Source organism: Bombina bombina, chromosome 1, assembly GCF_027579735.1.
Source record: "Bombina bombina isolate aBomBom1 chromosome 1, aBomBom1.pri, whole genome shotgun sequence".
NCBI lineage: Eukaryota > Metazoa > Chordata > Amphibia > Anura > Bombinatoridae > Bombina > Bombina bombina.
The window spans coordinates 267,525,410-267,550,590 of record NC_069499.1 but is presented as its reverse complement, the minus strand read 5'-3'; the positions used below and the strand labels follow the sequence as shown (position 1 = coordinate 267,550,590).

Here is a 25,181-nt window from a genome sequence, read left to right as displayed (position 1 = left end):
ACCTGTATATTCCATAACAGCCTATGAGCCCATAACATCTCACTCATAAAAGCAGCATAAAATCAAATAAACATATAAGATTATTCCCCATGTTCAATAACCCCCCTCAGGAGATATTAACCCTTGATTCTATACAGATAAAAGGAGTCGCACTGTGACCCTGTCTTCTAGCGTTATCATACATGTATAAAAAAATGAAACAATCTCACCAGAATCTATGACGTGGAACAGGAACACGGCCTTTCAAGTGTGACAGGTTAGTAGCATCGCTCCTGACATGAACTTAAGAGCAGAAAGCAGGCAGCAAAACTCGTCAACACGGATTGCTTATGGAGCTGTTAACATGAGTCGAGATGGTTTCACATAAAGACTCTCCCTGCTTCTCCGGACTCTAACTTTCATCCATGCTCTCACTGAGAGGCTGACAGGACTACTTAAAACTCCAGTCTCATTGCGAAGAGTACTACCCTCCATAAGAGACTACTCCGAATCTTCCGACACGTCTCTGCCAACCTCCTGTGATGAAAGGCAAAGAATGAATGAGGGATGAGGGGAGTGGGGGAGGTATTTAAGCCTTTGGCTGGGGTGTCTTTGCCTCCTCCCGGTGGCCAGGTTCTTAATTCCCAACAATAATGAATAAATCTGTGGACTCTCCTCCCATTAAGATGGAAACATAAATTATGCTTACCAGATAATTTCCTTTCCTTCTGTACAAGGAGAGTCCACAGCTGCAATCATTACATGTGGGAAATACTGAACCTGGCCACCAGGATGCGGCAAAGACACCCCAGCCAAAGGCTTAAATACCTCCCCTACTTCCCTCATCCCCCAGTCATTCTGCCGGAGGGAACAAATAACAGTAGGAGAAATATCAGGGTGAAAAAGGTGCCAGAAGAAAAAGTTAAAATTTAGGGCCACGCAACGGAGAACACGGGCGGGAGCTGTGGACTCTCCCTGTACAGAAGGAAAGCAAATTATCTGGTAAGCATAATTTATGTTTTCCTTCTTAATACAGGGAGAGTCCACTGCTGCATTCATTACTCGTAGGAAATTATACCCAAGCTACAGAGGACACTGAATGCTAACGGGAGGGCAAAAAAGAAGAGTAAGATCCGATCTGAGGGCACCACAGCCTGCAAAACCCTTTCTCCCGAAGGCTGCTTCAAAAGAAGCAAAAAAACTTCAATAAAATTTTGGAAAAAGAATGTAAGGAAGACCAAGTAGTCCGCCCAACAAAACTGATCCATAGAGGCCTCATTTTAGAGACTCAAGAGGACTGCTCGAAAAAAACTCTGGGGAGGCTTGCGTCCCGCTGACTCATATCCCAAGCGGAAGATACTCCTCAACTAAAAGATAAGGAAGTCTAAGATGCCTTCTGACCCTTAGGCTTTACAGATAGAAAAAACTGTATATTCCTATATAGCCTGAAGATAGAACTTTAAGGCAAGGCTCCATATTATGTAGTAAACTTTCCTTCGCGAAGAAGGAATAGGATATAAAAAATGGACCACAAATTCTCGACTGAAGGTGCGATTTGACACAACCTTAGGAGGAATCCAAACTAAGTTCGTAGAACAGCCTTACTATCGTGGAATACCCGATAAAGAGAGTCGCATTGCAAGGCCATAAACTCAGAGACTTCTGCACGCAGAAGCAATATTTAGACGTAAAGGGACTTCTAAGATAACAACTTAAAGACAACCTCATGCATAGGTACAAAGCTAGCCCGATGCAAAAACAATAAGAACAAGATCCAAAACCCCAAGAAGGAGTATCAGAACTACACACCTACCTGAACGCAGTCAGAGCCCTAACAAAAACTGTATGTCCAGAAGCTCAATGAGCCTCTGGTGCCGAAAAACAGACAGGGCCAAAACTGTCCCAACAAGGAACTAGCTAAGAGGCCCTTCTCCAGATCATCCTGGAGGAAGGAAAGAATCCTGGCAGACATGAATAGTGTGCCAGAACAAACCATGCTCTTCACAGCTGAAGATAGATGACGAGGGACCAGCTTACGCGCTTTAAGGAGAGGACCATAACCTCTCAGAAAAACCGTCTCTTCAGCTAAAACTAAGCGACATCTCGCAGCCTCAGAGAAAAAAAAAAAAAAGATTACAGGAAGCAAAGAGAACTTGTTCCAGCAGATCCCTGTGACAAGGTAACCTTCATGGAGGCGAAACCACTAAATCGGGAACCACGATCTATGCAGCCTCAACGGAGCAACCAGTATCACTGACACCTGCCCCTGCTAGATTCGATCCACCACTCAAGAAAAGAGTGATATGGCAGAAAAGGAAAAAATTTAATGAACCACCAAGGCACCGCTTATGTATCTATTAGCTCTGCCTAAGGATCCCTGAACCCCGACCCATAATGGATAAACTGGACTAGAGACGAGACGTCCCGAGATTCTCAATCGGCGTCCCCTTCCAGTTACAATTCAGATAAAAGGAATTTCTCTAGATAACATCTGTCCTGGATGATCACCCCCGGAGAGAGGGTCGCTGACAGCGAGCAATAGTGGGCCTCTGCCCACTACCAAACCCGAGATACTACCCTCAACGCTAGGGAATCTCTCGTTCTCAGGAGGAGATCCAACCCAGCAAAAGTAAGACCGACTAGAATCCCTACACTGGGACGAACCCTCAGAGCAGAAAAGATTGCCTGAAGATAAATAAATGGGAGGGAGAACCTCCTGAGTTTCCTGGCCCCCTTTGGCACGCCCTCACCAACCTGACGAACTTGCGACGGAAAACCGCCCCAGGTGATGTAAGAAAGATGTCCCACAGGACAGGGAGATCTTGACAAGGACACTGAAGAGCTATTCTCTCAACCAGTAGTCCAGGTAAATCTGCAAAGACGGATTAGAAAAAGCTCCACTCCACTGCCTCAGAATAAACCGAACCTCAGCTGGGATGAGTCCTGGCAAAACGAATAAAGTCCAATATGGACCCCCCAAAATAAAGTCTACCTAGCTAAGAAGGCTAAATTAGCATCCAGGAATCCAACCTGGGGCCTACACCAGAAAAACTCTGGTCTAAATCCATCTCTGAGGATCGAGGAAGACAGAATCTTCTATCAGACGAGACGATGGTAATTAAGCTAGAATCGTCAAGACAAGGGAGGCTATCGTTAGATCTGGATTCTGGCCACTGCCAAAATAAAACCCCAGATCATAAAAAAAAAAAAATAATAATACTGGAAGTGCCGGTCCCTAGGAACAGGAAAGTTCCCAAAGGAGGAGTGAAAAGGTATGATATCCTTACTCAACAGTGACCCTGCACTGCTCCTCCCGTAAAAAAGGTAGAGTGTACCTTATAGTCTCTCTTTTGAACAAGGAGACATGATAAGCTTTGCTTAAATGGACATTAAACCAGATTTTTTTCTTTTGTGATTTAGATAGGCTCAAAAGGAGGAGCCTGTAAGGCCTTCAAAACCAAATTAAGACTCCAAGGAGGAGAGATTGAGTTAAAGGGACACTGAACCCAAATTGTTTCTTTTGTAAATCAGAAAGAGCATGCAATTGTAAGCAACTTTCTAATTTACTCCTATTATCAATTTTTCTTCATTCTCTTGCTATCTTTATTTGAAAAAGAAGGCATCTAAGCTATTTTTGGTTTAGTACCCTGGACAGCAGTTTATTAGTGGGTGAATTTATCCACCAATCATCAAGAACAACCAAGGTTGTTCACCAAAAATGAGCCGGCATCTAAACTTACAAGAGAACGAAGAAAATTTGATAATAGGAGTAAATTAGAAAGTTGCTTAAAATTGCATGCTCTATCTGAATCACGAAAGAAAAATTTTGGGTTCAGTGTCCCTTTAAGTACTATAGGACCCAAATAGGACGGGAGTTCCCTCCCTCTATTGGACCACGAAACAGCGGTTTTATTAATATCCCAAACCTCACACTGCGATAAGCACCGGGAAAATGACTCCAAAAGAGAACAAAAACCTGCACCCACCTGAAAATGCTTCCCCCTCTCTGTCGGAAAGACAGGATCAAGAGAAGGAAAACTGCCCTGAAAGGCTGGAATTGAAGCCTAGCTCTGACTTCTAGGACTCATGGATCCTATAATATCCTGAATCAAGCGCCTAAAAAAAAAGGCGATAGTCAGTCCCCAACGCGATCCAAGATAGGACCTGAAACAGGTCCCTCCTGTCATCTAGGTTAGATTGGCCTGCTCTGCCTGGACTTATTCCAGGACTGAGTCAGCTCCAAAACCACCTGGATAGCTCAGGTCATCAAAACGGTAAAAATTGCAGAATAACGGTACCAAATTAACTCTCTCTCAAGCAAAAGGAAAGAGTAGACTTAGAAGTCATATCTGTCAGAGCGACTCAAGGTCTATATATACTTAATCGGAATAGAAAAAGCAATAGGCAAGCACACAAAAAAAAAAAAAAAAGGGATAGCCAAGTAGGAATGTGTAACGACACAACCCCCCTATAGAGCCCGGAACTGGGATTCTAAAAAAAAGGTAAATAGACTAAAAGGAATAGGATCTCCATCCTTCTCCACTCGTCTAAACCAAATTCGCTATCTGATTTAGAGATCTGAGATTCGACTGGCAGATCAGTGCTAGGAATCTCTAATATCGCCAAAACTTCTCTCAGAAGCAAGCACAGGCGTGCCACTCTAAATCTATAAAGCACAATCCTCCTCTGCCAGAGGAATAGAAACAGCAGGCTCCGACCCAGGAGGTCCGTACTCTGAAGCCTCAGAGAGAACCGAATCCCCAGATGACTGATTGGATACAACCGTCAATTTACACGATGCTCCCTGGGCAGGAGTGCATGGATTAACCCTTTGCACGTAGCAGTACGAAGCAAAACCGCTAAGGCCACAGACATGGCCATACGGAACTGCGCAGTAACGTCTGGTGGAAAAAGGCCCCCACCAGGCGGAGGATTAGCGGTGCAAGGGGAACCTGCATGTGTAGGATCAGATTACTCTAGGGGTCACACCTCACGGGACCAAGAGTCCTCAGAGGCGGAAGACTCAGTGGTATCGAACATCTCAACATTGGTTGATGAAAACACCCTGTTGCGGCATACAGAACATAATTGAGAGGGCTGGTTTACCTGGGCCTCCTCACAATATACAAAAGGTATCGAAGTCTGTTGTAGAGGGATCCCCCTCTAAAAAAAAAAAGAATCAGAATCCTCCATAACTAGGTAACCCTATTTAAATCAGAGGAAAACAATAGGCACCTTATACCCCCAATGGCTGGGGCACTCACCACCTCCTATGACCCAGATAGTATAGAGAAAACTTGCTCCTCTCTGTAGTCACTCGGTCAGGAAAAGGAAATGGAAACCGTGACCACTCCCGGTCACACAGTGTGTCATGCAGGACCGCCCCTGCTAAAGGAAAAGTGTGCCAAGCTTAATAAAACTGCGCAGCTCTCAAGTAAAAAGGCAACCTGTACGTTCCGTATCAGCCTATGAGCCCAAAAACATTTCACACATATAAAGCAGCAGAAATCACATAAACAAATATGATTAAACCCACTGTTCAACAATCCCCCTCAGGAGATATTAACCCTAGATTCCATAAAAGATAAAAGGAGTCCCACTGTGACCTTGTCTTCTAGCGTTAACATATGTGTAAAAAATTACAGAAACACGGTCCTTCAAGTGTGACAGACTGTAGCATCGCTTCTGACATGGACTTGAGTGAAGAAAAGCAGGCAGCGAAACTTCTCAACACTGATTGCTTAGGAGCTGTTAACATGAGTCTGGATAGATTTGCAGAAAGACTCTCCCTGCATCTCCAGACTCTCTTGACTTTCATCAATGCTCTCACCGAGAGACTGACATGACTACTTAAAACTCCAGTCCCATATTGAAGGGTAGATACCCTTCCTAAGGAACTACTCCAAAATCTTCTGACACTCTGCCAACCTCCTGTGACGAAAGGCAAAGAATGACTGGGGGATGAGGGAAGTGGGGGAGGTATTTAAGCCTTTGGCTGGGGTGTCTTTGCCTCCTCCTGGTGGCCAGGTTCAGTATTTCCCACAAGTAATGAATGCAGTGGTGGACTCTCCCTGTATTAAGAAGGAAATACTTAAGACCAGAAAAAATGAGAAAAATAGGAGCGCTGCAGCTGAAGGTGGGTGTGTTGGTGTAAGAGATATAATACTAAATCCCACTGAGGGAATCAATTATAACCAAAAATATGAACAATGGCTATGCCAAATTTAATTAAACATTCAAGAGATATACATATAGCATAAAACCAGATAAAATTAAATTAAAAAACGGACGTCTCCGTTATAAAAGTTGCCACCACATAAAAATATAAATATAAGTTCCAGCAAACAATGAAGAAAGAACTCCTGAAAAGATTCAAGGTAACACAATGTCTACTACCTTACTTGTCCGGATAATGATCAAACTGACGGCTAACAGCCGTAGCACCTCCGTACAAAACACACTCACGTGACCGCTTTGCGTCACAGTATGTGGGAGCTGTCTCGTAATTTGAACCCTATTGGTCCGGTCAGTGCTCTCAGCCAAATGATATATTCTGCCGATTCTGATGTCGATATTGTATCCTCTCTTTAAGTGCACACAGCACGCAGGATACCTGAAGTTTTAGTAAAATCTGTGAGACTCCAAAGGTGGCCTGTGTCGATTACAACAGATCACTGCACAGCTTCTCTGCAATCCATTCCGCAGTTATATGCAATACAAAGCGGGTGTCTGTGTCACTCCATTGTACACAGCAACGCGTTTCTCCATTTGCAGGGCTTTTCAAGATTCTTGAAAAAGCCCTGCAAAGGGAGAAACGCGTTGGTGTATTGCCTGCAGTACTGACTTTCTTTACCGGTCTATGGACTTTTGCCACTTAAAGAGACTGCTGTGGAGCCGACAACTGACAGTTAAAGGGACAGTCTAGGCCAAAATAAACTTTCACGATTCAGATAGAGCATGTCATTTTAAACAATTTTACAATCTACTATTATCACCAATTTTGCTTTGTTCTCTTGGTATTTTTAGTTGAAAGCTTAACCTAGGAGGTTCATATGCTAATTTCTTAGACCTTGAAGACCACCTCTTTTCAGAATGCATTTTAACAGTTTTTCACCACTAGAGGGTGTTAGTTCACATATTTCATATAGATAACACTGTGCTCGTGCACGTGAAGTTATCTGGGAGCAGGCACTGATTGGCTAAACTGCAAGTCTATCAAAAGAACTGAAATAAAGGGGCAATTTGCAGAGGCTGAGATACAAGATAATCACCGAGGTTAAAGGTATATTAGTATGATATGATCCTATACACAAGAGACCCCAGAAGAAATATCCCCCATATAATGCACATTATTGCGGAGTTTGGGGAAATCTCGGGATACTGCGTAAAGAGATAAATTAGAGCTTCTGTGGTTGCAGAATAGGAGACCTGCAGAACCCCTACAGGACACCTTTAAAATAGTGACCAATACATTTAAATATCTAGGCATCACCTTAGCTAGAAACCCTGCCCAATGGTACGAGATCAACTTCCAACCACTGTTCAAAGACCTACGACAAACACTAATAAACTGGTTCGCACTGCCACCGACACTGTCGGGGAGAGTGGGATTAATCAAAATTATACTATTCCCTAAATTGCTATACACTATGCAAATGGGACATACTACACTTCCTGTGGGAGGGGAAAAAAACAGAATAAGCTTTCTCAAAATGACGTGCCCACCAGAGAGGGGAGGTTTTGGGCTTCCAAACATTGAACACAATAATTGGGCAGCCTTGGCTAAATATGTGATGGACTGGCTACTGGACAGGGGACACTTCACTAACCACAAACTAGAGACGGAAACCATTAAACCTTGGTCCTTAAAAATGCTTCCACACATGACACGCACACAACTCTATGCGATAGCTGGAGGCGCAACCCTTCTCCATCCTATAAAAGCGTGGTGGAAGATTTGCGGGGCACTTGGAGTCTCGCACCGACACACCATATATCTCCCTCTTATCTGTAGCCTAGACTTGCCACACCAGAAACAGATTATCTATCCACTAAGAAATTCAGAACATGTGTTAGAAGCCCAACTGGACGTAAAATGGAATATCTTCCATTAAAAATCCATGAGTGTTGGACGGACTGAAAGGAGAAGGAGAGAAAAGACCCTGGGGAGGCGCCTCGGGGAGAGACTGAGGAGTACAGACTCTGAGGACAAGGTGAAAGGAAGTGATAGGAAAGAAGTAAGAAATGTTAATATAAATTGTTACCTGAATGTTAAAAGACTCTTTTTAAAAGGCAAAAGCCGTGTTGACCATATGTAGAAGCTAACTTGAAGCCACAAACTTTTCCGGACCTACCAGTGAGCTCACAGAGTGATGTAGAACTACCATAATTAACAAGGACATATGAGCAAGACACACTAATAGAAAGTATTTTAATGTGTAACAAATTGTTCCAAGGGAGGACGTGTACAGGTTAGAATAGGAGTAGATGGCAGATAGAGAATAGAAGCTAAATGGAGTCCTGTGGAAGTAAGATAATAGAAAATGTAAAAGACCCAGTTCAATTGTGGTGGCAATATTCTTCACTGTACTTTGCAAAGTTTACTCGTATTTACACTGTTTGTTACTGTGATTTGTGCTGGAAATAAATAAAGTATTTAAAAGTATATTAGTATAACTGCGTTGGTTATGCAAAACTGGGGAATGGGTAATAAAGGGATTTCTATCTTTTAAAACAATAAAAATTCTGATGTAGACTGTCCCTTTAATTCATTAAATTCCGTGTGTATTGTATTCAACCTAAAAAGGTGTTGTCACAGCTTCAGAGAATATGGAAGACTTTTCTTTTTTTAGCTGTGGGCAGTGTCCGATTACTACAGATGGGAATTTATTGAGATTATACAAGCTTAGATCTCGGTAGGTCCAACACAAACAGACATGGGTGGGATGAACCTTTAAAACACTCTGATGTGAGTGACAACTTGTCTGCAATAAATATGCTTTTTTCAGTTCCCTCACTTACTCTTGATACTCAGGGCTCGATTTATCAAGCTACGGCAGACAGGGGCGTACATGTGCCTCTGGTGGACATAATTCTGCTGGCAGAATTTTACATTGCAGTTGCTGCCCCCTGCCCGCGCACAGCCAATCACGCAGGAGCTGTCAATCTCCCCGGTCAGAGGAGACCAGGGAGTTTGGATGACCGCTGCTTGATAAATTGTGACTGCAGGTTCTCTTGTGAGAGCCTGCAGTCGCAGAGAGGCGAAGGGCTTGATAAATCGAGCCCTCAGTGTACTTAACTAAACAAGAGTTGACAACAGAGATGGTGTGCTCTTTCATGAATTGTGACGTAGCTTCCAGTAGATTGATAATTTCAGGAGAAAGAGAGACAGTAGAGCGAGTGCATATAGCAGCCTTGAGAGAGTTTTAAAAAAAAAAACCTGAGAAAAAAAGATTTTGAGCACCTCTCTCTTCCATCTGCTTGCATCAAGGAGCTCTGTTATGGGCTCTAAACAAACTCTGTTTTTTTACTTTGAGTACCAGTCCCAGACGCCATTATTGGAAGATAAGCAGTGAGGACCCAGTTTTTGTGAGGTTTTTGTCTCCCAAGATGGTTTTGGCTTTGCAGAAGTTCCTAATGAGCTGTTGCATTCCTAGAGAGGTTACAAAGCACTTTGATGGCTCATCTTGGTTTTGGATTACCTGCAGAGATGGAATAGGCTAATCTCATGTTCATTCCTTTAGTTTATGATCTTCTGTATTATATTTATATATAAAACAGTCATAGTCTTTAATGAAGACTATTTAGTCTGAAAAATAACTTCAGACATTAAAAGGTATAGGAAAGTCAAAATTGCATGATTTAGATAGAGCATGTAATTTTAATCAAATGTGCCTTGTTCTCTTGGTATTCCTTGTTGAAAATGAATACATGCATACCCTAAACTAGTGGGAGCTAGCTTTTGATTGGTGCTTGCACACATTTGTCTCTTGTGATTGGTTAACTAGGTGTGTTCAGCTAGCTGTGAATGATCCTTCAGCAAAGGATAATAAGAGAATGATGCCAATTTGATAATAGAAGTAATTTGGAAAGTTTATTAAAATTGTATGTTCTATCCAAATCATGAAAGAAAATATGAAGGTTTCCTGTCCCTTTAATTTCAATAATTCACAATTTGCCAGTCTACAGTAGCATTACTCTTCTACATACGTTAAAAGTATTATCATTAAACTTTGCATTGGAAAACAGTTATAAAACAGAATTTATGTTTACCTGATAAATTTCTTTCTCCAACGGTGTGTCCGGTCCACGGCGTCATCCTTACTTGTGGGATATTCTCTTCCCCAACAGGAAATGGCAAAGAGCCCAGCAAAGCTGGTCACATGATCCCTCCTAGGCTCCGCCTACCCCAGTCATTCGACCGACGTTAAGGAGGAATAATAGCATAGGAGAAACCATATGGTACCGTGGTGACTGTAGTTAAAGAAAATAAATTATCAGACCTGATTAAAAAACCAGGGCGGGCCGTGGACCGGACACACCGTTGGAGAAAGAAATTTATCAGGTAAACATAAATTCTGTTTTCTCCAACATAGGTGTGTCCGGTCCACGGCGTCATCCTTACTTGTGGGAACCAATACCAAAGCTTTAGGACACGGATGAAGGGAGGGAGCAAATCAGGTCACCTAAATGGAAGGCACCACGGCTTGCAAAACCTTTCTCCCAAAAATAGCCTCAGAAGAAGCAAAAGTATCAAACTTGTAAAATTTGGTAAAAGTGTGCAGTGAAGACCAAGTCGCTGCCCTACATATCTGATCAACAGAAGCCTCGTTCTTGAAGGCCCATGTGGAAGCCACAGCCCTAGTGGAATGAGCCGTGATTCTTTCGGGAGGCTGCCGTCCGGCAGTCTCGTAAGCCAATCTGATGATGCTTTTAATCCAAAAAGAGAGAGAGGTAGAAGTTGCTTTTTGACCTCTCCTTTTACCTGAATAAACAACAAACAGGGAAGATGTTTGTCTAAAATCCTTTGTAGCATCTAAATAGAATTTTAGAGCGCGAACAACATCCAAATTGTGCAACAAGCGTTCCTTCTTTGAAACTGGTTTCGGACACAGAGAAGGTACGATAATCTCCTGGTTAATGTTTTTGTTAGAAACAACTTTTGGAAGAAAACCAGGTTTAGTACGTAAAACCACCTTATCTGCATGGAACACCAGATAAGGAGGAGAACACTGCAGAGCAGATAATTCTGAAACTCTTCTAGCAGAAGAAATTGCAACTAAAAACAAAACTTTCCAAGATAATAACTTAATATCAACGGAATGTAAGGGTTCAAACGGAACCCCCTGAAGAACTGAAAGAACTAGATTGAGACTCCAAGGAGGAGTCAAAGGTTTGTAAACAGGCTTGATTCTAACCAGAGCCTGAACAAAGGCTTGAACATCTGGCACAGCTGCCAGTTTTTTGTGAAGTAACACCGACAAGGCAGAAATCTGTCCCTTCAGGGAACTTGCCGATAATCCTTTTTCCAATCCTTCTTGAAGGAAGGATAGAATCCTAGGAATCTTAACCTTGTCCCAAGGGAATCCTTTAGATTCACACCAACAGATATATTTTTTCCAAATTTTGTGGTAAATCTTTCTAGTTACAGGCTTTCTGGCCTGAACAAGAGTATCGATAACAGAATCTGAGAAACCTCGCTTCGATAAAATCAAGCGTTCAATCTCCAAGCAGTCAGCTGGAGTGAAACCAGATTCGGATGTTCGAACGGACCCTGAACAAGAAGGTCTCGTCTCAAAGGTAGCTTCCAAGGTGGAGCCGATGACATATTCACCAGATCTGCATACCAAGTCCTGCGTGGCCACGCAGGAGCTATCAAGATCACCGACGCCCTCTCCTGATTGATCCTGGCTACCAGCCTGGGGATGAGAGGAAACGGCGGGAACACATAAGCTAGTTTGAAGGTCCAAGGTGCTACTAGTGCATCCACTAGAGCCGCCTTGGGATCCCTGGATCTGGACCCGTAGCAAGGAACTTTGAAGTTCTGACGAGAGGCCATCAGATCCATGTCTGGAATGCCCCAAAGTTGAGTGACTTGGGCAAAGATTTCCGGATGGAGTTCCCACTCCCCCGGATGCAATGTCTGACGACTCAGAAAATCCGCTTCCCAATTTTCCACTCCCGGGATGTGGATAGCAGACAGGTGGCAGGAGTGAGACTCCGCCCATAGAATAATCTTGGTCACTTCTTCCATCGCTAGGGAACTCCTTGTTCCCCCCTGATGGTTGATGTACGCAACAGTCGTCATGTTGTCTGATTGAAACCGTATGAACTTGGTCCTCGCTAGCTGAGGCCAAGCCTTGAGAGCATTGAATATCGCTCTCAGTTCCAGAATATTTATCGGTAGAAGAGATTCTTCCCGAGACCAAAGACCCTGAGCTTTCAGGGATCCCCAGACCGCGCCCCAGCCCATCAGACTGGCGTCGGTCGTGACAATGACCCACTCTGGTCTGTGGAATGTCATCCCTCGTGACAGGTTGTCCAGGGACAGCCACCAACGGAGTGAGTCTCTGGTCCTCTGATTTACTTGTATCTTTGGAGACAAGTCTGTATAGTCCCCATTCCACTGACTGAGCATGCACAGTTGTAATGGTCTTAGATGAATGCGCGCAAAAGGAACTATGTCCATTGTCGCTACCATCAACCCGATCACTTCCATGCACTGAGCTACGGAAGGAAGAGGAACGGAATGAAGTATTCGACAAGAGTCCAGAAGCTTTGTCTTTCTGGCCTCTGTTAGAAAAATCCTCATTTCTGAGGAGTCTATAATTGTTCCCAAGAAGGGAACCCTTGTTGACGGGGATAGAGAACTCTTTTCCACGTTCACTTTCCAGCCGTGCGATCTGAGAAAGGCCAGGACGATGTCCGTGTGAGCCTTTGCTCGAGGGAGGGACGACGCTTGAATCAGAATGTCGTCCAGGTAAGGTACAACTGCAATGCCCCTTGGTCTTAGCACAGCTAGAAGGGACCCTAGTACCTTTGTGAAAATCCTTGGAGCAGTGGCTAATCCGAAAGGAAGCGCCACGAACTGGTAATGTTTGTCCAGGAATGCAAACCTTAGGAACCGATGATGTTCCTTGTGGATAGGAATATGTAGATACGCATCCTTTAAATCCACCGTGGTCATGAATTGACCTTCCTGGATGGAAGGAAGGATAGTTCGAATGGTTTCCATCTTGAAAGATGGGACCTTGAGAAATTTGTTTAAGATCTTGAGATCTAGGATTGGTCTGAACGTTCCCTCTTTTTTGGGAACTATGAACAGATTGGAGTAGAACCCCATCCCTTGTTCTCTCAATGGAACAGGATGAATCACTCCCATTTCTAACAGGTCTTCTACACAATGTAAGAACGCCTGTCTTTTTATGTGGTCTGAAGACAACTGAGACCTGTGGAACCTTCCCCTTGGGGGAAGTCCCTTGAATTCCAGAAGATAACCCTGGGAGACTATTTCTAGCGCCCAAGGATCCAGAACATCTCTTGCCCAAGCCTGAGCGAAGAGAGAGAGTCTGCCCCCCACCAGATCCGGTCCCGGATCGGGGGCCGATATTTCATGCTGTCTTGGTAGCAGTGGCAGGTTTCTTGGCCTGCTTTCCCTTGTTCCAGCCTTGCATTGGTCTCCAAGCTGGCTTGGCCTGAGAAGTATTACCCTCTTGCTTAGAGGACGTAGCACCTTGGGCTGGTCCGTTTTTACGAAAGGGACGAAAATTAGGTCTATTTTTTGCCTTGAAAGGCCGATCCTGAGGAAGGGCATGGCCCTTACCCCCAGTGATATCAGAGATAATCTCTTTCAAGTCAGGACCAAACAGCGTTTTCCCCTTGAAAGGAATGTTTAGTAGCTTGTTCTTGGAAGACGCATCAGCCGACCAAGATTTCAACCAAAGCGCTCTGCGCGCCACAATAGCAAACCCAGAATTCTTAGCCGCTAACTTAGCCAATTGCAAAGAGGCGTCTAGAGTGAAAGAATTAGCCAATTTGAGAGCATTGACTCTGTCCATAATCTCCTCATAAGGAGGAGAGTCACTATCGAGCACCTTAATCAGTTCATCAAACCAGAAATATGCGGCTGTAGTGACAGGGACAATGCATGAAATGGGTTGTAGAAGGTAACCCTGCTGAACAAACATCTTTTTAAGCAAACCTTCTAATTTTTTATCCATAGGATCTTTGAAAGCACAACTATCCTCTATGGGAATAGTGGTGCGTTTGTTTAAAGTAGAAACCGCTCCCTCGACCTTGGGGACTGACTGCCATAAGTCCTTTCTGGGGTCGACCATAGGAAACAATTTTTTAAATATGGGGGGAGGGACGAAAGGAATACCGGGCCTTTCCCATTCTTTATTAACAATGTCCGCCACCCGCTTGGGTATAGGAAAAGCTTCTGGGAGCCCCGGCACCTCTAGGAACTTGTCCATTTTACATAGTTTCTCTGGGATGACCAAATTTTCACAATCATCCAGAGTGGATAATACCTCCTTAAGCAAAATGCGGAGATGTTCCAATTTAAATTTAAAAGTAATCACATCAGATTCAGCCTGCTGAGAAATGTTCCCTAAATCAGTAATTTCTCCCTCAGACAAAACCTCCCTGGCTCCCTCAGATTGGGTTAGGGGCCCTTCAGAGATATTAATATCAGCGTCGTCATGCTCTTCAGTAACTAAAACAGAGCATCCACGCTTACGCTGACAAGGGTTCATTTTGGCTAAAATGTTTTTGACAGAATTATCCATTACAGCCGTTAATTGTTGCATAGTAAGGAGTATTGGCGCGCTAGATGTACTAGGGGCCTCCTGAGTGGGCAAGACTCGTGTAGACGAAGGAGGGAATGATGCAGTACCATGCTTACTCCCCTCACTTGAGGAATCATCTTGGGCATCATTGTCATTATCACATAAATCACATTTATTTAAATGAATAGGAATTCTGGCTTCCCCACATTCAGAACACAGTCTATCTGGTAGTTCAGACATGTTAAACAGGCATAAACTTGATAAGAAAGTACAAAAAACGTTTTGAAATAAAACCGTTACTGTCACTTTAAATTTTAAACTGAACACACTTTATTACTGCAATTGCGAAAAAACATGAAGGAATTGTTCAAAATTCACCAAACTTTCACCACAGTGTCTTAAAGCCTTGAAAATATTGCACACCAATTTTGGAAGCTTTAACCCTTAAAATAACGGAACCGGAGCCGTTTTAAGCTTTAACCCCTTTACAGTCCCTGGTATCTGCTTTGCTGAGACCCAACCAAACCCAAGGGGAATACGATACCAAATGATGCCTTCAGAAGTCTTTTATCAGTATCAGAGCTCCTCTCACATGCGACTGCATGCCATGCCTCTCAAAAACAAGTGCGCAACACCGGCGCGAAAATGAGACTCTGCCTATGCTTTGGGAAAGCCCCTAAAGAATAAGGTGTCTAAAACAGTGCCTGCCGATATAATTATATCAAAATACCCAGAATAAATGATTCCTCAAGGCTAAATAAGTGTTAATATCAATCGATTTAGCCCAAAAAATGTCTACAGTCTAAATAAGCCCTTGTGAAGCCCTTATTTACAATCGTAATAAACATGGCTTACCGGATCCCATAGGGAAAATGACAGCTTCCAGCATTACATCGTCTTGTTAGAATGTGTCATACCTCAAGCAGCAAAGGACTGCAAACTGTTCCCCCAACTGAAGTTAATGCTCTCAACAGTCCTGTGTGGAACAGCCATGGATTTTAGTTACGGTTGCTAAAATCATTTTCCTCATACAAACAGAATTCTTCATCTCTTTTCTGTTTCTGAGTAAATAGTACGTACCAGCACTATTTGAAAATAACAAACTCTTGATTGAATAATGAAAAACTACAGTTAAACACTAAAAAACTCTAAGCCATCTCCGTGGAGATGTTGCCTGTACAACGGCAAAGAGAATGACTGGGGTAGGCGGAGCCTAGGAGGGATCATGTGACCAGCTTTGCTGGGCTCTTTGCCATTTCCTGTTGGGGAAGAGAATATCCCACAAGTAAGGATGACGCCGTGGACCGGACACACCTATGTTGGAGAAATCAAGTCTTGATAGATCTTGTAAGAGTTTGGGTCCCGTTGGCAAATACACAGTAGAGATTTGTGCAGCTCTGTAGTATTGCTGATATTATTCAGATAACTGGAGATTAGAGCTATGTGAATATAATTGCCTTTTCACCTTTAATGTGTGTTTATTTATTTTTTCTTATTTTGAAAATGTTTAAAAAATATTGACGTAAGACATGGACATTATTTTTTTATCCGATATATAAACCAGATTCTATCATTCTGGTTTATATTGGTTCCTGTATCTATAGGGAACAGTTGCAGAATATTGTTGTACACTATTGTATATATGTATAATGTATACACTGTTGGATGTGAATTTAGGTGGGTGTCTAATTAAATGTATGAAATTGCTATACAAGTATATGAATATAGTATATCAGCTTTGCATAACATTCAGGACCCACATTCAGCACAAATAACAAAAAACAGAATTTATGCTTACCTGATAAATTACTTTCTCCAACGGTGTGTCCGGTCCACGGCGTCATCCTTACTTGTGGGATATTCTCTTCCCCAACAGGAAATGGCAAAGAGTCCCAGCAAAGCTGGCCATATAGTCCCTCCTAGGCTCCGCCCACCCCAGTCATTCGACCGACGGACAGGAGGAAATATATATAGGAGAAACCATATGGTACCGTGGTGACTGTAGTTAGAGAAAATAATTAATTAGACCTGATTAAAAAACCAGGGCGGGCCGTGGACCGAACACACCGTTGGAGAAAGTAATTTATCAGGTAAGCATAAATTCTGTTTTCTCCAACATTGGTGTGTCCGGTCCACGGCGTCATCCTTACTTGTGGGAACCAATACCAAAGCTTTAGGACACGGATGAAGGGAGGGAGCAAATCAGGTTACCTAAACGGAAGGCACCACAGCTTGCAAAACCTTTCTCCCAAAAATAGCCTCCGAAGAAGCAAAAGTATCAAATTTGTAAAATTTGGCAAAAGTGTGCAGTGAAGACCAAGTCGCTGCCTTACATATCTGGTCAACAGAAGCCTCGTTCTTGAAGGCCCATGTGGAAGCCACAGCCCTAGTGGAGTGAGCTGTGATTCTTTCAGGAGGCTGCCGTCCGGCAGTCTCATAAGCCAATCGGATGATGCTTTTAAGCCAAAAGGAAAGAGATGTAGAAGTCGCTTTTTGACCTCTCCTTTTACCAGAATAAACAACAAACAAGGAAGATGTTTGTCTGAAATCTTTAGTAGCCTCTAAATAGAATTTTAGAGCACGGACTACATCCAAATTGTGTAACAAACGTTCCTTCTTTGAAACTGGATTCAGACACAAAGAAGGTACAACTATCTCCTGGTTAATATTTTTGTTAGAAACAACTTTAGGAAGAAAACCAGGCTTAGTACGCAAAACCACCTTATCTGCATGGAACACCAGATAGGGCAGAGAACACTGCAGAGCAGATAACTCTGAAACTCTTCTAGCAGAAGAAATTGCAACCAAAAACAAAACTTTCCAAGATAGTAACTTAATATCTATGGAATGTAAAGGTTCAAACGGAACCCCTTGAAGAACTGAAAGAACTAGATTTAGACTCCAGGGAGGAGTCAAAGGTCTGTAAACAGGCTTGATCCTAACCAGAGCCTGAACAAATGCTTGAACATCTGGCACAGCTGCCAGTCTTTTGTGTAGTAAGACAGATAAAGCAGAGATCTGTCCCTTTAGAGAACTTGCAGATAATCCTTTCTCCAAACCTTCTTGTAGAAAGGAGAGAATCTTAGGAATTGTTATCTTATTCCATGGGAATCCTTTGGATTCACACCAACAGATATATTTTTTCCATATTTTATGGTAAATTTTTCTAGTTACAGGTTTTCTGGCCTGAACCAGAGTATCTATTACAGAATCTGAAAACCCACGCTTCGATAGAATCAAGCGTTCAATCTCCAAGCCGTCAGCTGGAGGGAGACCAGATTTGGATGTTCGAATGGACCCTGAACAAGAAGGTCCTGTCTCAAAGGTAACTTCCATGGTGGAGCCGATGACATATTCACCAGGTCTGCATACCAAGTCCTGCGTGGCCACGCAGGAGCTATCAAGATCACCGAGGCCCTCTCCTGATTGATCCTGGCTACCAGCCTGGGAATGAGAGGAAACGGTGGAAATACATAAGCTAGGTTGAAGGTCCAAGGTGCTACTAGTGCATCTACTAGAGTCGCCTTGGGATCCCTGGATCTGGACCCGTAGCAAGGAACCTTGAAGTTCTGACGAGACGCCATCAGATCCATGTATGGAATGCCCCATAATTGAGTTATTTGGGCAAAGATCTCCGGATGGAGTTCCCACTCCCCCGGATGGAATGTCTGACGACTCAGAAAATCCGCCTCCCAGTTTTCCACTCCTGGGATGTGGATCGCAGACAAGTGGCAGGAGTGATCCTCCGCCCATTGAATTATTTTGGTCACTTCTTTCATCGCCAGGGAACTCCTCGTTCCCCCCTGATGATTGATATATGCAACGGTCATCATGTTGTCTGATTGGAACCTTATGAATTTGGCCTTTGCTAGTTGAGGCCAAGCTCTGAGAGCATTGAATATCGCTCTCAGTTCCAGAATGTTTATCGGGAGAAGAGACTCTTCCCGAGACCATAGACCCTGAGCTTTCAGGGATTCCCAGACCGCGCCCCAGCCCACTAGACTGGCATCGGTCGTGACAATGACCCACTCTGGTCTGCGGAAGCTCATTCCCTGGGACAGATGGTCCAGGGTCAGCCACCAGAGTGAATCTCTGGTCTTTTGATCTACTTGAATCATTGGAGACAAGTCTGTATAATCCCCATTCCACTGTTTGAGCATGCACAGTTGTAATGGTCTTAGATGAATTCGTGCAAAAGGAACTATGTCCATTGTTGCAACCATCAATCCTACTACTTCCATGCACTGCGCTATGGAAGGACGAGGAACAGAATGAAGCACTTGACAAGAGCTTAGAAGTTTTGATTTTCTGACCTCTGTCAGAAAAATCCTCATTTCTAAGGAGTCTATTATTGTTCCCAAGAAGGGAACTCTTGTCGACGGAGACAGAGAACTTTTTTCTATGTTCACCTTCCATCCGTGAGATCTGAGAAAGGCTAGAACGATGTCCGTATGAGCCTTTGCTTTTGACAGGGACGACGCTTGTATTAGAATGTCGTCCAAGTAAGGTACTACTGCAATGCCCCTCGGTCTTAGAACCGCTAGAAGGGACCCTAGCACCTTTGTGAAAATCCTTGGAGCAGTGGCTAACCCGAATGGGAGGGCCACAAACTGGTAATGCTTGTCCAGAAAAGCGAACCTTAGGAACTGATGATGTTCTTTGTGGATAGGAATATGTAGGTACGCATCCTTTAGATCCACGGTAGTCATAAATTGACTTTCCTGGATAGTGGGTAGAATCGTTCGAATGGTTTCCATCTTGAACGATGGTACCCTGAGAAATTTGTTTAGGATCTTCAAATCCAAAATTAGTCTGAAAGTTCCCTCTTTTTTGGGAACTACGAACAGATTGGAATAAAATCCCATTCCTTGTTCCTTTATCGGAACTAGGTGTATCACTCCCATCTTTAACAGGTCTTCTACACAATGTAAGAATGCCTGTCTCTTTATTTGGTTTGAGGATAAGTGAGACATGTGGAACCTTCCCCTTGGGGGTAGTTCCTTGAATTCCAGGAGATAACCTTGAGAAAGTATTTCTAGCGCCCAAGGATCCTGAACATCTCTTGCCCAAGCCTGAGCAAAGAGAGAGAGTCTGCCCCCCACTAGATCCGGTCCCGGATCGGGGGCTACTCCTTCATGCTGTTTTGTTAGCAGTGGCGGGCTTCTTGGCCTGCTTACCCTTGTTCCAGCCTTGCATCGGTTTCCAGGCTGGTTTGGGTTGTGAGGCATTACCCTCTTGCTTAGAGGATGCAGAATTGGAGGCCGGTCCGTTCCTGCGAAAGGGACGAAAATTAGACTTATTTTTAGCCTTAAAAGACCTATCCTGTGGAAGGGCGTGGCCCTTTCCCCCAGTGATGTCTGAAATAATTTCTTTCAATTCTGGTCCAAATAAAGTTTTACCTTTGAAAGGGATGTTAAGCAATTTTGTCTTGGATGACACATCCGCTGACCAAGACTTTAGCCAAAGCGCTCTGCGCGCCACGATAGCAAACCCTGAATTTTTCGCTGCTAATCTAGCTAATTGCAAAGCGGCATCTAAAATAAAAGAGTTAGCCAATTTAAGTGGGTGAACTCTGTCCATAACCTCCTCATATGGAGTCTCACTACTGAGCGACTTTTCTAGTTCCTCGAACCAGAACCACGCTGCTGTAGTGACAGGAACAATGCATGAAATTGGTTGTAGAAGGTAACCTTGCTGTACAAAAATCTTTTTAAGCAAACCTTCCAATTTTTTATCTATAGGATCTTTGAAAGCACAACTATCTTCGATAGGAATAGTAGTGCGTTTGTTTAGAGTAGAAACTGCCCCCTCGACCTTAGGGACTGTCTGCCATAAGTCCTTTCTGGGGTCGACCATAGGAAATAATTTCTTAAATATAGGGGGGGAACAAAAGGTATGCCGGGCTTTTCCCACTCCTTATTTACTATGTCCGCCACCCGCTTGGGTATAGGAAAAGCGTCGGGGTGCACCGGAACCTCTAGGAACTTGTCCATCTTGCATAATTTCTCTGGAATGACCAAGTTGTCACAATTATCCAGAGTAGATAACACCTCCTTAAGCAGTGCGCGGAGATGTTCTAATTTAAATTTAAATGTCACAACATCAGGTTCAGCTTGATGAGAAATTTTTCCTGAATCTGAGATTTCTCCATCTGACAAAACCTCCCTCATGGCCCCTTCAGATTGGTGTGAGGGTATGACAGAACAATTATCATCAGCGCCCTCTTGCTCTTCAGTGTTTAAAACAGAGCAATCGCGCTTTCTCTGATAAGTAGGCATTTTGGATAAAATATTTGCTATGGAGCTATCCATTACAGCCGTTAATTGTTGCATGGTAATAAGCATTGGCGCACTAGATGTACTAGGGGCCTCCTGCGTGGGCAAAACTGGTGTAGACACAGTAGGAGATGATGTAGTATCATGTTTACTCCCCTCATCTGAGGAATCTTCTTGGGCAATTTCATTATCTGTGGCAGTACTGTCCTTACTTTGTTTGGACGCTATGGCACAATTATCACATAAATTTAAATGGGGAGACACATTGGCTTTCATACATATAGAACATAGCTTATCTGAAGGTACAGACATGTTAAACAGGCTTAAACTTGTCAACAAAGCACAAAAAACGTTTTAAAACAAAACCGTTACTGTCTCTTTAAATTTTAAACAGAAAACACTTTATTACTGAATATGTGAAAAAGTATGAAGGAATTGTTCAAAAATTACCAAATTTTCACCACAGTGTCTTAAAGCATTAAAAGTATTGCACACCAAATTTCAGAGCTTTAACCCTTAAAATAACGGAACCGGAGCCGTTTTTAAATTTAACCCCTATACAGTCCCAGCTATAGTCTTTGCTGAGACCCAACCAAGCCCAGAGGGGAGTACGATACCAATTGACGCCTTCTAGAAGCTTTTCCAGTAATTTTTAGATCCTCACACATGCATCTGCATGCCCTGCTCTCAAAAAACAACTGCGCAGTAATGGTGCGAAAATGAGGCTCAGTCTATAACTAGAAAGGCCCCCTGACTGGAAAAGGTGTCTAACACAGTGCCTGCCGTTATATAAACGTTCCCCAAGATTATAAATGCAAATTGTCAGCCTAAATCTGAATAATATGCCCAAATAAAGCAATCGATTTAGCCCATAAAAATGTCTACCAGTTTTTTAGCCCATATTAAGCCCTTTATTCTGTTTGTTTGACTAAGAAAATGGCTTACCGGTCCCCATGAGGGGAAATGACAGCCTTCCAGCATTACACAGTCTTGTTAGAAATATGGCTAGTCATACCTTAAGCAGAAAAGTCTGCTAACTGTTTCCCCCAACTGAAGTTACTTCATCTCAACAGTCCTATGTGGAAACAGCAATCGATTTTAGTTACTGTCTGCTAAAATCATCTTCCTCTCACAAACAGAAATCTTCATCCTTTTCTGTTTCAGAGTAAATAGTACATACCAGCACTATTTTAAAATAACAAACACTTGATAGAAGAATAAAAACTACATTTAAACACCAAAAAACTCTTAACCATCTCCGTGGAGATGTTGCCTGTGCAACGGCAAAGAGAATGACTGGGGTGGGCGGAGCCTAGGAGGGACTATATGGCCAGCTTTGCTGGGACTCTTTGCCATTTCCTGTTGGGGAAGAGAATATCCCACAAGTAAGGATGACGCCGTGGACCGGACACACCAATGTTGGAGAAAAATATATAATATTGGATTTAGCCATCTGCTAACAGTCCTATAAACGTGCAATTCAAACAAGTCATCTGAGAGGAAACTAGCAGGGCAAGTGAGGTAATAAAGTGCACCCTGCCTGGTATTAGCATAATGCAAGTTAGTTACTCTGTGTCTTGTGCTGAGAAGCAAGGGAATTTTCCGCTGTGACACAGGAATCAAAAATGGTTTTGTAATCTCCAAAATGCAGACAATAACAGTGATGGAATATACATATCGCAGGGTTGTGGATAATGTCAAACTCTTATATAATTTATGGATACAATATTCACATTACCCTTCCAAGCTGAGATGGGGCAAAAAGCAAAAGGGTTTATTCTAGATTATAGAGCCAACCCTTACTGTTTTATGACACACCTTTATCAGTGTTTAACTACCTTTCTAATCCCATTACTGAAATTACCATCTTCAACTTTAATATTTGTATAACTTAGTGATACAGTTTGTTGCTTTGCTTTGTGTTTCAAAAGAGCAGTACATGGGTTAACATGAAGCATTCTTGATCTCTTAATGAATGCGGTTATCAGACATTTCCTCTCAAGGCCGCACCTACTGTGCAGTGGTTAATCATTCACCAGGAGACACTTATCAAGCACATAAAAAGTGTGCAATTGGTCAAGCAGGTTAAAAATAATAAATGAGGAATAGCTTTCATAACCTTGCTCCTTGGTTATACATGATCAGTTTAAACCTTATGACTCGATCACATATGATTCCTTTATAACCATGTGCGTACAATCTAATAATGCCTTGGTGTTGTATGTGTAATTACTATATATTCCTTTGTCTCATTAATAGTCCCAAGTAAGGGAAAGTAGGCCATGATTCTAAGCAAGAGGGTCCCAAAATAATTGCAGCCTTTTCACTATCAAATGCAGCTCAAGAGTGATCAAAAACAGATATGTAATTGTAACAGAAATTGTTTATATATATATATATATATATATATATATATATATATATATATATATATATATATATATATATAATCTTTTTTTTTCTTATTATTAATTAAGCATGATGTAGGTAGGACAGCTGTGTCAGGATTGAGACCCCTTTCTCTTCTGATTGGTTAATTAACTATTTTGTTTTGTGCCTATAAAAAGGAGGGAAGCCTGACCAGACCCAGACTACCACGAGGAAACTGGCTGTGTAAGACCTTCATTAGTGTGAAAGAAGTCGAAGATGAAACATGAATTGTTTTCTGTTAGGATTGCTTAAGATAGAGCATACAATTTTAAACATTTTTCCAATTTACTGCAATGATCAAATTTGATTCATTCTCTTGTTATCCTTTGTTGAAGGAGCATTGATGCACTACTGTGAGCTAGCAGTACACCTCGAGTGAGCCAATGGCAAGAGGCATATATGTGCAGCAACCAATCAGGAGCTAGCTCCCAGTAGTACATTAATGCTCCTGAGCCTACTTAGGTTTGCTTTTCAAAAAAGGATGCCAAAAGAACAAAGAAAATTATATAATACAAGTACATTGGAAAGTAGTTTAAAATGGTATACTCTATCTGGAAAAAAGGGTTTTATATTACTTCAAGACAGGCAAATAAAATATAGTTGTAATTACTAGTATTGTTTTTATGGTTATTTCTGTTGGTTGTTATGCTTTTTAATGGATGGTACTGTACTTAGAATAGCCCTGGGGTGTCATAGGATCTATAGGGAGGGCCTTAAAAGGACAGTAAAGTTACAATTTATCAAGGCCGCAAACTGGCCAACCCCACTGTACTGCATGCCCCACTGCACCGGGAGCTGCGAGCGGGACATTCACCTGGGCTTCCTGGAACTTCACAGGTCGCAAGACAACACGCAATCTCATGTTACACGATCCGGACCTCATTCTGCAGCCACCATACACACACTGAATGCTGCTTAGGTGCGCCTTTCGCACTCACACACACACCACCTCTTAATGGGTCACAAACTCAAACCACGCCTACTACATGGAGGAAGGAGGTCTCTCTCTCCCTATAAAAGACGTCTGACAAGTCTGCTCAGTGTTCAGATATACTGTGTACATAGTGCTACAAACTTCCTGTTATTCTGGTATTGACCTTTCTGCCTGTCTTAACGATTCCGAACCTTTGCTGCCTGAAATGACCTGTGGCCTGTTTGACTTCACTTATGTCTCATCGTTTTCTGTACCTTAAAAACAACCCTTAATACAGCTTCTCCTTCTGCATCCTGGGCTCCCATCACCAAACCCTTACAGAATATCTGAACAATTAAGTTGTTGAAATGCTGAATACCTTAACCAGGCAGGTATACGGCCTTACTCAAGCTGTCCAAGACTTACAAACTCAAGCCCAAGCTCAAGCTACAGCTTCTCCTCCTCCAGCGTTTTAATACCTCAACCGTCTGTGGCAGCGCTGGTTCCTTTACCCGAGGATAATTCTACAGCCCCTGAGCCACAGGTACCACTTCCAGAAAGGTTCACAGGAGATAGATCTAAATACGTTTCTTTTGTCATGCAAACTTATGTTTGCTTTGAAACCCTGCACATACCACTCTGAAACAATAAAAGTGCGCTGTGTTATATCACTCCTTTCTGGTCCACAACAAGAATGGGCTCATGCTCTCCTTAGTATCAACGATCCCTGTGTCCAGTCTTGGGACATATTTGTAAAGGCAATGTCTTCCATGTATGATGATCCCAACAAACAAG

The 25,181-nt window shown here is 42.8% G+C and overlaps 1 protein-coding gene across 2 annotated transcripts in view; it reads right to left on the bottom strand.

Annotated features, from left to right (window-relative positions):
• The window catches only part of SPRED1 (sprouty related EVH1 domain containing 1), a 274,558-nt gene that overhangs the window by 200,290 nt on the left and 49,087 nt on the right, over window positions 1–25,181 (bottom strand). The window lies entirely within an intron of this gene.